This window comes from Bufo bufo, chromosome 4, assembly GCF_905171765.1.
Source record: "Bufo bufo chromosome 4, aBufBuf1.1, whole genome shotgun sequence".
Lineage (NCBI taxonomy): Eukaryota > Metazoa > Chordata > Amphibia > Anura > Bufonidae > Bufo > Bufo bufo.
In genome coordinates, this window is record NC_053392.1 from 166,181,975 (window position 1) to 166,194,598 (window position 12,624).

General features: G+C 45.2%; 1 pseudogene; it reads left to right on the top strand.

Moving 5' to 3' along the window:
* Positions 1-1,124: 1,124 nt before the first annotated feature.
* On the top strand, positions 1,125-2,426 carry LOC120999073 (annotated as a pseudogene).
* The last annotated feature ends 10,198 nt before the right edge of the window (positions 2,427-12,624 follow it).

Here is a 12,624-nt window from a genome sequence, read left to right on the forward strand (position 1 = left end):
CAGGGCTTTTTAAGAGTCCTGTATTGTTATTTATCATCACTACCTCCCCGAGTCGGGAGTGGGTAATTGCCACGGGCCTCCTGCCTTCCTTCGATTCTTCCACTTTAGTAACTTGTCCCACATGTCCACCCAATCAGATTTCAGCCACTGACCTCCCTTGGATGGGGTATCCCATTCTCAAGCTCCCTCTCCGGCATGGAACCCTGATTCCCCGTTACCCGTGATCACCATGGTAGGTGCATAAAAGAACATTGAAAGTTGATAGAGAAAATATCCAATTGGATCGTGGACGTCACGGGGACGTGCGACATGGTGGAGCAGTTTGTGTGCACACGCCTACACGTACTGATTGATGGGTCTGCCCCCTTCAACTTCTGGGTCTCAAAATTGGGCACATGGCCTGAGCTTGCCCTTTACGCCTTGGAGGTGCTGGCCTGCCCTGCAGCCTGTTTATTGTCTAAACGTTTGTTTAGCACGGCAGGAGGGGTTTTTCACAGACAAGCGCAGCCGCCTGTCCACAGCCAATGAGGACAAGCTCACGTTCATTAAAATGAACCAGGCAGGGATCCCACAGGACTTGTCCATACCTTGTGTAGAATAGACATGTATACCGGCCTCACCCAGCCATTGTTGTACTCCAGCGCACTTTCTCTTTGTTTTATTTTTTACATTTCCCGATGTTTTGGGGTCTACCCAAATTTAAACAAAAAAATAATAATAATAAAATAAAAAACAAAAAACAGTTTTGGCTACCTCCTCCACCGCTGCTTCCACCTACACCGCCACATCCACCGCCTCCTCAACCTCCTACTCCATATGGACCTGCTCCTCCTAGATCAAGATTCTTATTTTTTTATTTTTACGTATTTTATGTTATTTGAAGTCATTTCCCTATCCACATTTGTTTGCAGAGCACTTGCCATGCTCTTAACCACATTTTGCTGCCTTTTGCAGCCCTCTAGCCCTTTCCATGACTTTTTTAGAGCCATTTTAGTGCTCCAACATTCGGGTTCCCATTGACTTCAATGGGGTTCGAGTTCGGAGTCAAGTTCGGGTCAAGTTCGTGTCCCGAACTCAAACATTTTTGCAAAGTTCGGACAAACCCGTCAAACCTGAACTTCCAGATGTCTGCTCAACTCTATCTGGAAGGTCTGACCATCCCGAAGGAGCATGTAGATGAGCATGATCAACTGCTTGCAGAGACTCACTACCAGCGGGGCCTGGCATATCAGGACAGCTGCAAATGTGAGGAGCAGAGTGAAGACAAGAGCGGGTTCAGGACATGAACCTGATTAAGTGGGGAGAAGTCAGCATAGGGTCTGAGAATTATACCAGGCAGTGGAAGACTTTCTGGCAGGTCTGACCATCCCGAAAGAGCATGTAGATGAGCATGACCAACTGCTGGCAGAGACTCACTACCAGCGGGGCCTGTCATATCAGGACAGCTGCAAAAATGTGAGGAGCAGAGTGAAGACAAGAAGAAACAACTTCTGAGACAAGTAAAAGCAATAAAAGCAGAGCTTGAAAATGAAAGGAAGCAACGTTCATTGGCTGTAGTAGCCAGAAAAATAGCTCGACATGGATCTAAAAGACTTAGGGGGACAAATTGACTCTGCAAACAAAAAGAGAGAAGTCATCAAGCAACTGCGTAAAGTGCAGGCGCAAATGAAGGATTACCAGAGAGAGTTGGAAGACACTAGAGCGTCCAAGGATAATATTTTAAGTTAGTCTAAAGAAGATAAAATAAACTTAAAAGTCTGGGGGCGGAGATGATCCATATGCAGGAGGAGCTTACTACGGCAGAGCGGGCCAAAAGGCAAACCCAACAGGGTTATAATGAACTGGCCAACGACAGACTGAGAAAGGCTACTCTCCAGATTGACCAGATGAATGCTGATCTGAAGGCAGAACGTAGTAATGCTCAGAAGAATACTAATGCCAGTCAGAAATTGGAGAGACAAAACAAGGAGTTAAAAACAAAATTGAAAGACTCTATTGAAACCAAATTCAAAGCATCCATCACGGCCTTGGAAGCAAAGGTCGCACAACTGGAGGAACAGCTTGATACTGAAACAAAAGAAAGACAGGCTGCAAATAAACAAGTCTGTCGTTCAGAGAAAAAGCTGAAGGACGTGCTAATGCAACTGGAAGATGAAAGGCGCAATGCTGAATAGTTGAAGCGCCAGGTAGAAGAGGCTAAGAAGTCCAAGCCAGGACCTGTTGAGAATGGGTCTAATGAAGGTGGCGCTGCAGTGTCGGCCGAGACAGAGAAGAGGGAAGAAGTTTCTGCTGAACAAGTTGAAAGGGCTGATGCGGATGCGCAGGCCAGGAGACTCATGGCAGTGAGTAACCAGGACCTGGTCATGAAAGACATCCCCCTAGCCACCAATGCCTTCCAGGAACCTTCAGCAGCCCTATGGGGGTGAGATACAGTGAGATAGACGACCAATATGCAGATGCACTCTACTACTGTGGGATGCATCTCCTGGAGCTTGCACGAATGGAGAACAATGTCCTAGGTGACCATCTGGAGGGAATGCCAGAAGAGGAAGATGAAAAGTCTGATAAGGACCCCAATATCCCCAGTACCTCCAACCTCGATGAGAAAGAAAAGGAGGAAGTAAGAGTGCAGGTATATGATGCCATGTCAGAGAAGGATGAGAAGGCTATCAAAGAGAACGGAGACTTCAAAGAGACAAAGGCTGAAGAAGCTAAGACCGATGAGTTGGAGTGGAAGAAATCCTCAGATGCTGCAGAGCCCAAAGAAGAGGCTGAAGGAGAGTCTGCCGAAGTGGAAAAAGCCACTGCAGAAGCAGAGGACTCTGAAACTGCCGCCAAATCTGAGGAAACCACTGCTGAAGAGAAGGAAGAGCGTGGAATTGGAACTTCTGATCGTTCTAGAACTAGCAAATCTGAAAGCAGAAATGCTGAAAGAACTGTCGAATATGGATAAATTAAAGGTAGAGTCTATTGGTATCAAAAGCCAAGATCAAAATGCTGAAAGTAAAGGAAAAAGAAAGATGCAATCTTTTGAGGAAATAGAGAGACAAAGAGAGTGAGATCAAAAAGTGAGAGTGCAGCATCATCGCTCGTGAAAGAGTAGAAAGGGAGTGTCGGGCCATATATTTATCTTTTTCCACAGATAAAAGCCACTACAGGCTTTTCAACATAGCACATGCACCCCAATAACTAATTGCTGGAATGACAGAGCTGTATTATGAGACTACCTGAATCCCCAAGTAATGTTTCCCTGCACTTGTAAATCGCTTTTTTTCACAATGAGGATTTTCCTATGACTCTCCCTAGCATCTGCACATGTCTCTCCCTGCCTGTGAAATGATTCCTCTCACTATCCTTTGCCTGCACTATTAAATCGCTTTTTTCCTTTTTTTTTTTAACAATTAGTTTTTATTTCACTCTCCCTAGCGCCTGCATACACGTCTGTCCCTGAACAAAGTACGATAGTGAATGGCAGACTCTAAGATCGTATTTATAGGGCTGACATCACCGGGCTGGCTGGCTGCTGATTGGCTGCATGCATGGTATTACGGGTCATCCCGACTTCCCAAAAGTTCTTTGCCCTTATGTCCTGCCACCCAGTCTCCTGCTGAAAGATCAGAGTTGGCACCTGCAGCCGGTGTCCATCAGTCTTTCACCTCACCCCCTTGCAAATCAGCCAAGCAGTCTGAGCCCCAAGTCATGCAGCAGTCTCTTCTGCTTTTTTATGACTCTGTTAGCAGGGTTTCCCAGGGTCATTCACCTAGCCCTGCCCCAGAAGTGGAAGAAATCGAGTGCACCGATGCCAAACCACTTATGTTTCAAGATGAGTACATGGGAGGACCATCGCAGCACATCTCGGATGATGACGAAACACAGGTGCCAACTGCTGGGGCTTTCGAAAGTGTGCAGACCAACAAGGAGGACAGGGGTGAAGACTGGATGGAAGATGATGTGGAGGACGATGAGGTCCTCGACCCCACATGGAATCAAGGTCATGCGAGTGACCTGTGTAGTTCGGAGGAAGAGGCGGTGGTCGCACAGAGCCACGAGCACAGCAGAAGAGGGAGCAGGGTGCAAAAGCGGAGTGGCCGTCCCCTAAACAGTACGCCTTCTACTGCCCACCGCAGCAAGTGACCGAGCACACCAAAGCCAGCTCCAAGGAGTTCCCTGGCGTGACAGTTCTTCAGACAATGTGCTGACGACAAGACACGAGTGGTTTGCACACTGTGCAATCAGAGCCTGAAGCGAGGCATAAACGTTCTCAACCTGAGCACAACCTGCATGACCAGGCATCTAAGTGCAAAGCACGAGCTGCAGTGGAGTAGACACCTCAAAAACCAAGAAAGGTCTCTGGCTCCTTTTGCTTCCTCTTCTGCTGCAGTCTCGGCCTCTTCATCCACCTCTGAAGTGACAGTGCCACCTGCCACCCCGCAAACAGAGGATCTGCCAGCAACACCACCATCTGGGTCACCAAGCATCTCCACAATGTCCCAGGGAAGCGTTCAGCTCTCCATCTCCCAAACACTGGAGAGGAAGAGGAAGTACTCCCCTACCCACCCACTATCCCTGGTTCTGAATGCCAGCATTTCAAAATGCCACTATTTTTCCAGGCATGCCATCCCTTCCCTGCACAACCAAGTGGGGGACAAAATCAGGTGTGCACTGCGCAACGCCATCTGTGGCAAGTTGCACCTCACTACGGATACGTGGACCAGTAAGCACGGTCAGGGATGTTATATCTCCATAACAGCACACTGGGTAAATGCAGTGGCGGCTGGGCCTGAGGCGGATAGCAGTTTGGCGCATGTCCTTCCACCACTGAGGATTGCAGGGCGCTTCAGTTTGTCTCCTGTTGCTTCCTCCTCCTACTCTGCTTCCTCATCCTCTACCGGCTCCTCATCCGGTCAGCGTAACACCTTCACCACCAACTTCAGCACAGCCAGGGGTAAATGACAGCAGGCAGTTTTAAACCTGTTTGGGGGACAAACCCCACTCCGCGCAGGAGCTGTGGACGGGCCTTGAACAACAGACCGATGAGTGGTTGGTGCCAGTTAGCCACAAGCCTGGCATGGTGGTATGCGATAATGGGTGAAATCTCGTAGCAGCTCTGGGACTAGCCGGTTTGACGCACATCCCTTGCCTGGCGCATGTGCTGAATTTGTTGGTGCAGAGATTCCTTAAAAATTACCCCAATATGTCAGAGCTGCTGCATAAAGTCTGTGCGTGCTTTTGGCTTTCTCACCCTGCTGCTGCTCGTCTGTCAGCGCTGCAGCGTAACTTTGGCCTTCCCGCTCACCGCCTCATATGCAACATGCCCACAAGGTGGAACTCCACCTTGCACATGCTGGCCAGACTGTGCGAGCAGCAGCAGGCTATAGTGGAGTTTCAGCTGCAGCATGCACAGGTGAGTCGCTCTGCGGAACAGCACCACTTCACCACCAATGACTGGGCCTCCATGCGAGACCTGTGTTCCTTGTTGCGCTGTTTTGAGTACTCCACCAACATGGCCAGTGCCGATAACGCCGTTCTCAGCATTTCTATCCCACTTCTATGCCTCCTTTAAAAAACGCTGCTGGCGATGATAGAAGAGGATGTGGCACAGGAGGAGGAGGAGGAAGTGGGATCATTTGATAGGGTTTCCGGCCAGTCATTCACAAGTGGCTCCGAGGGTGGGTTCCTGGAGGATGACGAGATGGAGGATGAGGAGATGGAGGAACCATGTTCACAGCAGGGTGGCACCCAGACCAGCTCATGGCCATCACTGGTGCATGGCTGGGGGGATACAGAGGATGCAGTCGATACACCTCCCGTAGAGGACATTTTTTTGTTGCCTCTGGGCAGCCTGGCACACATGAGCGATTACATGCTGCAGTGTCTCCGCAACGACCGCCGAGTTGCCCACATTCTAACTTGTGCTGATTACTGGGCGGCCATGCTGCAGGATCCCCGTTACAAGGACAACGTACCGTCCTTAATTCTGTCACTGGAGCATGATCGTAAGATGCGTGAGTACAAGCGCACGCTGGTAGACGCGCTGCTGGTGGCATTCCCACCTGACAGCGTGGGCACAGTGGAAGCGTACCTCAGAAGGCAGGGTTAGCATGGCTGAAATGTGGAAAAGCTTTGTCAGCACGCCACAACAACCAGCACCACCAGCTGATATAGAACGTCTTAGCAGGAGGCAGCATTTCACCAACATGGTGGAGCAGTATGTGTGCACACGCCTATACGTACTGAATGACGGGTCTGCCTTCAACCTCTGGGTCTCCAAATTGGGCACATGGCCTGAGCTTGCCCTTTACGCCTTGGAGGTTCTGGCCTGCCCTGCAGCCAGTGTATTATCTGAACTCTTGTTTAGCATGGCAGGGGGCGTCATCACAGACAAGCGCAGCCGCCTGTCCACAGCTAATGTGGACAAGCTCACGTTCACTAAAATGAACCAGGCATGGTTCTCACAGGACTTGTCCACACCTTGTGCAGATTTGACATGTATACCAGCCTTAACCAGCCATTGTTATACTAGAGTGCAATTGCTCATTCTTGTATTTTGGATATTTCACACTCTTTTGGAGTGTACCCTAATAACAAAATAAAAAAATTAAAACCAAAAACCAGTGTTTGGCTACCTCGTCCTCTTCCACCGCTGCTTCCACCTACACCGCTACGTCAACCGCCTCCTCAAACTCCTACTGCATATGGACCTCCAGCTCATAAATCAAGTTTTTTTATTTTATTTGTATGTATTTTATTTTAGGTCATTTCACTAATTTGTCTGTTACATTTTCAGGTGAAATTCACAAATTTTGGGGTGTGATATACTACTGCTATACCTAGTAGACAGGTAAAAAAAAATTACTAATTTGTCTGTTACATTTTCGGGTTATATTCACCAATTTTTGGGTGTGATATACCACTCCTATACCTAGTAGACAGGTAAAAAAATTAACTAATTTGTCTGTTGCATTTATGGGTGAAATTCACAAATTTTTGGGTGTGATACACCACTGCTATACCTAGTAGACAGGTAAAAAAATCACTAATTTGTCTGTTACATTTTTGGGTGAAATTCACCAATTTTTGGCTGTGATATACCCCTGCTCTACCTAGTTGACAGCTTAATAAATTTCACAAATTTTTCTTTAACATTTTCGGGTGACATTCAACAATTTTTGCCTGTGATAGACCCCTGCTCTACCTAATAGACAGGTTAATAAATTTCACAAATTTACTGTTACATTCTTAATTGACATTTTACATTTTTTGCCGTGAATAAACCCCTGCTCTGCATAGGTGACAGGGACCTAAATTTTTAAAAATAATCTGTTCCATTGGTGGACGACATTAACCCATGAAAAACCTCTGCTCTGCATAAGTGATAGGGACTTACATTTCTAAAATTCGTCTTTAAATGGCCCTTTCATTCGATCCTTCTTTATTAATAATTTGTCCCACATTTCCGCTACATCCCATTGCAGCCATTGACCTCCCTTAGATGAGGTCTCCCTTTCTCATGCTCCCTCTCTGGCGTGGAACCCTGATTCGCCAATAACCGTGATCAACATGGCAGGCTCAGAAAAGAACATCGAAAGTTGATAGAGAAGATATCCAAATGGATGGTGGACATCACAGGGACGTGCGATCAGTAGAGATGTCGCGAACATAAAATTTTCCGTTCGCGAGCTGCGAACGCGAACTTCCACGAATGTTCGCGAACGGGCGAACCGGGCGAACCGCCATACACTTCAATAGACAGGCGAATTTTAAAACCCACAGGGACTCTTTCTGGCCACAATAGTGATGGAAAAGTTGTTTCAAGGGGACTAACACCTGGACTGTGGCATGCCGGAGGGGGATCCATGGCAAAACTCCCATGGAAAATTACGTAGTTGACGCAGAGTGTGGTAAGTTGAATTCGCAATGCGATTAATATAACCTGCATTAATCGCATTGCGAATTCAACTTATAGCTAAGTTCCTAATTGTTGTATTGCTAGAATTGACGAATATAACGAATATAGCACTATATTCTCAATCTTCGTTATATTCTAGCAATACAACCATTAGGAACCCAGCTCTAAGTTGAATTCGCAATGCGATTAATATAACCTGTATTGATCGCGTTGCGATTACAACTTAGTCAAATTTGTGACACTGCAGCTTCAGAATGAATCTAAGATGGATGCTGTCCTTGCTTTTTGATAGGAGGTGGGAGGGAGGGTATGCTGATTGGCTGGAATGTGTCTGCTGACTGTGAGGTACAGGGTCAAAGTTTGCTCAATGATGATGTATAGGGGGCGGACTGAACAAGCTATGTTCGCCGGGAACTGTTCGCCGGCGAATAGTTCGGATCATCACTAGCAATCAGGCAGAAGTTATCTAGAGTCAACAAAGCGGCAGCAGGGGCTCTCCTGGCTAACGTTTCCAAATCCAAAATACCCCAGTGACATTCCCTATAATTTTTTTTTAATCATTCAAATAACAGGGCAACTTAAGAGTCCTGTATTATTATTTATCGTCACTACCTCCCCGAGTCGGTAGTGGGTAATTGCCGCGCGCCCCCTCCTTTCCTTCAATTCTTCCGTTTTAATAGCTTCTCCCACATTTCCGCTCGATCACAATTAAATTTCATCCATTGATCTCCCTTGGATGTGGTCTCTCTTTCTCACGCTCCCTCTCCGGCGTGGACCCTGATTCACCGCTAACCGTGATCAACATGGTAGGCTCAGAAAAGAACATTGAAAGTTGATAGATTGGATCGCGAACATCACGGGGATGTGCGACATGGTGGGGCAATATGTTTGCAGGAACTACAGGAACTGACTGATGGTTCTGCCCCCTGCAACTTCTGGGTCTTCAAATTAGGCACATGACTTGAGCTTGCCCTTTACGCCTTGGAGGTGCTGGCCTGCCCTGCATCCAGTGTATTATCTGAACGTGTGTTTAGCACGACTGGAGGGGGTTATCACAGGTTATATTTCCCAATGTTTTGGGGTGGACCCTAATTTAAAAAAATAAAAATAAACTTAAAACCAAAAAGCAGTGTAGGCTAGCTCCTTCTCCTCCACCGCCGCTTCCACCTACACCGCCACATCCACCGCCTCTTCAACCTCCTACTCAATATGGACCTCGTCCTCCTAGATCAAGATTATTATTTTTTATTTTTACGTATTTTATGTTATTTAAAGTCATTTCCCTATCCGCATTTGTTTGCAGAGCACTTGCCATGCTCTTAACCACATTTTAATGCCATTTGCATCTAGCCCTTTCCATTACATTTTTACAGCCATTTTAGTGCTAAAAAGTTCGGGTCCCCATTGACTTCAATGGAATTCGGGTTCGGGGTCAAGTTCGGGTCCCGAACTCAAACTTTTTTGTGAAGTTTGGCCGAACCCGAAGATCCAAGTGTCCGCATCCAGTGTATTATCTGAACGTGTTTAGCACGACTGGAGGGGGTTATCACAGGTTATATTTCCCAATGTTTTGGGGTGGACCCTAATTTAACTCCTTAAGGACACAGCCTTATTTCACCTTAAGGACCAGGCCATTTTTTGCAAATCTGACCAGTATTACTTTAAGTGTTGATAACTTTAAAACGCTTTGACTTATCCAGGCCATTCTGAGACAGTTTTTTCATCACATATTGTACATCATAAAACTGGTAAAATGGGAGTAAACAATAATCATTTTAAAGTTAAAAAAAAAATACCAAATTTGCCAAAAATTTGGAAAAATTAGCAAATTTCCAAGTTTTAATTTCTCTACTTCTATAATACATACTAATTCCCCACAAAAAAAGTTATTACTTTACATTCCCAATATGTCTACTTCATGTTAGGATCATTGTGGGAATGAAATATTATTTTTGGGGGACGTTACAAGGCTTAGAAGTTTAGAAGTAAATCTTGAAATTTCTCAGAAATTTTTAAAAACCAACTTTTTAAGGACCTGTTCAGGTCTGAAGTCACTTTGTGAGGATTACATAATAGAAACCACCCAAAAATGACCCCATTCTAGAAACTACACCCCTCAAGGTATTCAAAACTGATTTTACAAACGTTGTTAACCCTTTAGGTGTTCCACAAGAATTAATGGAAAATAGAGATACAATTTCAAAATTTCACTTTTTTAGCAGATTTTCCATTTTTATATTTTTTTTCCAGTTACAAAGCAAGGGTTAACAGCCAAACAAAACTCAATATTTATGGCCCTGATTCTGTAGTTTACAGAAACTCCCCATATGTGGTCGTAAACTTCTGTATGGGCACACGGCAGGGCGCAGAAGGAAAGGAATGCCATACGGTTTTTGTAAGGCAGATTTTGCTGGACTGTTTTTTTTTACACCATGTCCCATTTGAAGCCCCCCCCATATGCACCCCTAGAGTAGAAACTCCAAAAAAGTGACTCCATTTTAGAAACTACGGGATAGGGTGGAAGTTTTGTTGGTACTAGTTTAGGGTACATATGATTTTTGGTTGCTCTATATTACACTTTTTGTAAGGCAAGGTAACAAGAAATTGATGTTTTGGCACCGTGGCACCGTTTTTGTTATTTACAACATTCATCTGACAGGTTAGATCATGTGGTATTTTTATAGAGCAGGTTGTCAAGGACGCGGCGATACCTAATATGTATAAAAAAAATATATTTATGTAAGTTTTACACAATGATTTATTTTTTGAAACAAAAAAAATCATGTTTTAGTGTCTCCATAGTCTGAGAGCCATAGTTTTTTCAGTTTTTGGGCGATTATCTTAGGTAGGGTCTCATTTTTTGCGGGATGAGATGACTGTTTTATTGGCACAAGTTTAGAGTGCATATGACTTTTTGATCGCTTGCTATTACACTTTGTGATGTAAGATGACAAAAAATGGCTTTTTTTAACACCGTCTTTTTTTATTTTTTGCAGTGTTCACCTGAGGGGTTAGGTCATGTGATATTTTTATAGAGTTACTTATTACAGACGCCATTTTGATCGCTTGCTGTTGTACTTTTTGTGATGTAAGGTACAAATTTTTTTTTATTTAGCATAGTTTTTATTTTTATTTTTTTACGGTGTTCATCTGAGGGGTTAGGTCATATGATATGTTTATAGAGCCGGTTGATACGCACGCGTCGATACCTAATATGTCTATTTATTTTTTTACCCTATTTTTTGCCAATTTTTTTTAACTTTATTTGGGGAAAATGACGCTTTTGTTGATTTTTACTTGAAACTTCTAATTTTTGGGGGGGAAAACTTTATTTTTTTAACTTTTTTTTCACTTTATTTTTTCTCCCACTTTGGGACTTCAACTTTTGGGGGTCTAATCCTTTACAATGCATTCCAATACTTCTGTATTGGAATGCATTGGCTGTATGAGTAATACTGTGTGTATTACTCATACAGCTTCCGGCCTGTGAGATCCAGGGGGCTGAATCTCACAGGCACGTCACAGGAAGGCAGCGTTGATGCCTCAGGAAGGCATCGCGCTGCCTTCCATGCCATCGGGTCCCCCCTACAGCCCCATGGGGACCTGATAGCACCGCCGCCGCCGCTGCCCGCACCATAAAAAGCCGCAAACCGCAGGTCTGAATTGACCTGCGGTTTGCGGCGATCGCCGACATGGGGGGGTCACTGGACCCCCCCGCGCATTTAGTCGAGGTGCCTGCTCAATGATTTGCGCTGCGCGGCGGTGATCGGAAATACACGGGGCGTACAGGTACAACCTGTGTCCTTAAAGGGCTTCTGTCACCCGCCAAAAGTCATTTTTCATTTTTGGGCCAATTAAAATCCTTATAGTGCGATTATTCAATATATAGTGATCTTACCTTTTTCTGTGGCTTAGTTTCTTTAAAAACCGCACTTTTATAATATGTTAATTACTTCACTACCAGCAAGTAGGGCGTCTACTTGCTGGTAGCCGCTGCATCCTCCTTTCAAAAAAACGCACGCTTCCTGAGCACTCCCTCTGTGCGCCTGCGCCGATGACGTCACCTCTAAACCCGAAAGAGAAGACGTCATCGGCGCAGGCGCACTGAGGAAGTGCTGAGGAAGTGAGCGTCCTTCTCTCAGAGCGCCTGCGCCGAATGAAGACACGAAAGGCGCAGGCGCGGGATTTGAATTGCAGACAGGGCCAGCCGGAGGAGAACGCTCGCTGGCCCTGTCAATCAACAGGAGGAGGGGCCTTTTTTTGAAAGGAGGATGCGGCGGCTACCAGCAAGTAACCGCCCTACTTGCTGGTAGCAAGGTAATTAACATATTATAAAAGTGCGGTTTTTAAAGAAACTAAGCAACAGAAAAAGGTAAGAGCACTATATATTGAATAATCGCACTATAAGGATTTTAATTAGCCCAAAAATTAAAAATGACTTTTGGGGGGTGACAGAAGCCCTTTAACCACCTCAGCTCCCCTAAGCTTAAACCCGCTTAATGACCAGACCACTTTTTACAATTCTGCACTACACTACTTTCACGGTTTATTGCTCGGTCATGCAACTTACCACCCAAATTAATTTTGCCTCCTTTTCTTCTCACTAATAGAGCTTTCATTTGGTGGTATTTCATTGCTGCTGACATTTTAACTTTTTTTTATATTAATCGAAATTGACCGAAATTTTTGCAAACAAATGACATTTTTCACTTTCT